Here is a 3,818-nt window from a genome sequence, read left to right on the forward strand (position 1 = left end):
GGGGGGACAATCTCCCCCCCCCCCCCCCCCCCAATTCCCCAGGGGAGGGGGGAATCCCCCAGTGTGGAGTCAGGCTGGGGGACAGCCTGTCCAACACCCGCCCGCCATCAGCTCCCTGCTCGGCGGATCGAGCCCCGTGCTGCCTGGCTCCGGTGAGGAGAAAATCGAACCGGGGCGGGGGGGGGGAAATATATATATATTAAATGGGTGGGGGCTGCTTGGAATCGCAATCAGTCCCGCTGCAGCCTCCTCCCCAAATCCGAGGGGCAGACAAGTTTAGATCCCCCCCTCAGCCCCGTCCAGCGGCCCTTCCCGGTCTCATCCTCCCTTCCCACGGCCCAGGCTCCGTCTGGCCGGAGCTTAAGTCCCTCCTTTTTTTCTCTCCCCCCCCCCCCGCCCCTCCCCTTCCCTAATTATGTACAAAACACTTCTTAGAATAAAATGGCCAGGCTGGGGCTCCTCCCTGCTTTCCTCTTCCCCATTCATCCCCTCCAGACCGCTCCAAGCCCCTCCCCCGGTGGCAAGCCCAGCCTCTCGCTTCCCTCCTGGAGCCCTTTTCATTTTTATTTCTAACCCCCTCTCCATTCTCCCTGCTGCCTCTGCTCCTTCCCCCGATGGCTACGAACTGAGCAGCAGAAGAGAGGGGGGGGGCACAGAAATAAGGGAAGGGGGGAAAAAAGCAAGAAAAAAGAAAAGGAAGAGGGGGAAAAAAAGGATTTTTTTTTTTTTTTTTTTTTTTTTGCCTCTGCCCTTAATGCCCGCGATCTGGATCAAGGAAGGGGATTTTCTGTCTGAGCATGAAAAGGACTGCTAGAGCCCCAGGATTTTCACGCCTGCATTATCAGCCCAGCACCCAGTATGCGAGCTGGACAGAGAAGCTCTCCCACAAGTTCCTACCGAGCCGAATAAAACCCACGGGCGACCAGATCTCCTCCAGAGAGGGACATTAGCATCAGGTAAGGCGAGGGCTGCGCTGCGGCTGCAGCGATGTCCCTGCCCCGGCTGCGGGCGCCCACCGGGCTCCCCCCCGTCCTGCCTCGGCCGCGTTGTGTAACGCGCCCCGCGGCACCTCTCCGCCCCCGGCCGCGCACACGTTCGCCTCGGCGTTGCACCCCCCGCCCTGGGCAGCACGGAGTTATTGGGGGGGGGGGGGGGTTGGATGGCAGAAGTCCCGCAGCCCGGTTAGCGATGGTGTGTGTGCGTGTGTGCGGTGAGCGTGGGGCCGGGATTCGGCGGCACTGGGAAGACTGGGAGCACTGGTTGGTAGCGGGGCGAGACGCAGCCCCTGGAGGATGCCCGGTAATAGGGGTTCAGCCCCCCCCGCCCCCGACTCGGCTGGGCTGGCGGCGAAGCGAGGGTGGAGGTGTGTGGGGGGGGAGGTAGCCAGGATCCATCTGTATTCCGGAGTATCGATACATCCCGGAGCGGGGGGGGGGACCGTCCCCAAGGAGATGGTGTCATCTCCACTTAATCCACTGCTCCGTTTTCGCAAGTGACAAATCCGCAAATCGCGGAGGAAAAGGAAAGTCTGTCGCCTTGAATCCCACACTGGGCTGATTGCCTTTACTTCTGGTGGGGACTGGGAGACAGCGGCAGAGCCGGGGGAGGGCAGCGATGGCGGGGGGAAGGGGGGGGAGCTGCATCCACAGCGCAGGAGATTGGTTTTCCCCGGCTCAGCTCTCAGCGCTGCTTGCGAGGCTGGTTCTGGAGCATAACTTTGCCTTTTCCAGTCCGTGGGGAGTAGGGGGACAGAGGGCATCTCCACGCCATTACATCATCCCCGAGGTCCAGCACAGCCTGGGTGTAAAGACCCAGCGATGATCCGAAGAGAGGAGGGCTGGAGGTGTGAGCGTGTCTTTTGGCTTTGGAGAGTCCTTCCGTGCTTTTACTTGGGAGTGGGGAAGGGGAGGGGGTGCAGTCTCCTCTTCATGGAGAGAAACAAGCAGCAGATGAAATGCTGGCGGTCTTAATGTATGAATTTAGCCTTGTGATTGGCATCTGCACTAGGTAGGACAGAAGGTTCCTTCATGCTTTACTCTGGCTGCTCATCTGGGTGCATAATAATAATTTGTTAATGGCAGTAAAGCTGCTTTCCCAAGAGTTGTAGAGAAGTATTTGGGGGATGGTGAGCGGAGGAGGTAATGAGTAAAGAGGAGATGAGGCTTTGGTGTAAGAAATATGAAAGGATTTTTTTTTTTAAATTCCTTATAAAGGAAAAAGATTGATCAGATCTGCTTGTGAGTGACAGACAGACAAACCCGGACTCTCTCCCTCCCACACACCACATACACAAGCAGTCGTGGTCTCCCTCGCATGCATGTACACGCTAAGCACAGAAAACACACGCTGTCGAACTCACACAGTCCACCCCATGCTTAAACGCAGCATCTTGGGCTTGCTCTCCCATGGATGCAAGCACCGATTCAAGCTATGCAGCCCCGCAGTTCCCCTGCACTCAGACACACAGGCTTGTTCTACACATGAACACACACCGTAACATGCAGAAATAACTGCATTGATATTCTTATTATGTGAATCAAACATTCAGACATTCACATGAGCGTACACATGCCGTCTTCTTTGCAGGTCTCTCAGTAGGTGGTTTGTTCTTCCAGCATAGTCTTCTCCCTTGTAGTTAGTTCCAGGCATTGATTTGGGGTTTGTCTGACTCCAAAGCCCTTTGCGACTCAGCAGAAAAAGCCTGCTACATTTTCTGTGTCTACCTTTGTTTTACTGCTCTTTGCATGTTCCCAGGACTCAGTAATGATTTCGCTACTGGAAAGGTAGACAAGCAGCAGACAGGGGACCAGGCGAATGGCTGGGGGGAGCAGTGGCAATCCCATACCCATCATGCCCTCTCTGATCAAGAGCTGGAGTCTGTGAGTATGGGAAGTGCTCTGCTAGAGTTACATTGCTTTTTTCCCTGTGTGAGTGTGTATGTGAGCAAAACCACAAATGCATTTATAGCTAAAACATGCAGTGCAAGGCTCCACTTCAGTCTTACCTTGGTTCAGAGCAAAACCCTCCCATCCTTAGAGTACAAATACTCCTGTGCCTTTGGAAGCCCCTTTGATCAGAAACGGCATAGTATGCGCAGGGGAGATGATGTCACTGGTGTTAGATGTATTTAATCAACATCCTCCTCTGACCTTCCTCCCCTTCCCCTCTTTCTGTAGGGCCTAGTGAGGAGACTGTGCAACCCTCCAAGAGCAGGAATATAATGAGGCCGACTAAAGTCTGTGTTAAAACTTTGGAGAGGAGGAACGTATGGTGAATTGGCTTGCTATAGGTAAAAGGTGTCCCGCAAGAGATGACGGAGAGAGTATCTCTGTTCCCTCCTCACCTCCGCTGTTTACTACGTTGGAAGTATGTGTAAGGCTGATGCTAAACACTACGTGGGAATGGGTCTGCCAGCAGACAATAATCATTGATGTCTGTGTAACAGAAATAGTTCAAAGCCAAATCCTTCCGTCTTTGCTCAGGCAGAAGTCCCGCTGCCTGCTCCGAGCGCGTTGCTCAGGGAAGCGCTGCAGAAACTGACTCCAACCCCGAACTGGCGCAGCCGTACCCGTCTCCCTGCCCACCTCCAGAAACGGATGTGGCTTTCTAGAGTTTAGCCGGGGCTCTCTGCCGACGCGGTATCTACAGCTGATGCAGAGACGTTGAGAAGGCAGGAAAAAAAAAAATTACAAAAAAAAAAATCGCTAAAGATCAAAAATGAGGGTGAAAAGCCCCCAAAGCCCCCCGAGCCATGACATTCGAAAACCGGGGCGGATCCCCCCGCGGGAAGGACACCCCCACCCCTCCCCGGCCTCCAG

The 3,818-nt window shown here is 54.9% G+C and overlaps 1 protein-coding gene across 1 annotated transcript in view; it reads left to right on the top strand.

Moving 5' to 3' along the window:
* Positions 1 to 608: 608 nt before the first annotated feature.
* BRINP1 (bone morphogenetic protein/retinoic acid inducible neural-specific 1) overlaps positions 609 to 3,818 on the top strand; it is an 87,511-nt gene continuing 84,301 nt past the window's right edge. The window contains exon 1 of the mRNA XM_010571004.1: positions 609 to 956. The gene's annotated coding sequence lies outside the window, so the exon portion shown is untranslated. The remainder of the gene's footprint in view (positions 957 to 3,818) is intronic.

The sequence above is a fragment of the Haliaeetus leucocephalus genome, unplaced genomic scaffold (genome assembly GCF_000737465.1).
Source record: "Haliaeetus leucocephalus isolate CR32 unplaced genomic scaffold, Haliaeetus_leucocephalus-4.0 Scaffold306, whole genome shotgun sequence".
Lineage (NCBI taxonomy): Eukaryota > Metazoa > Chordata > Aves > Accipitriformes > Accipitridae > Haliaeetus > Haliaeetus leucocephalus.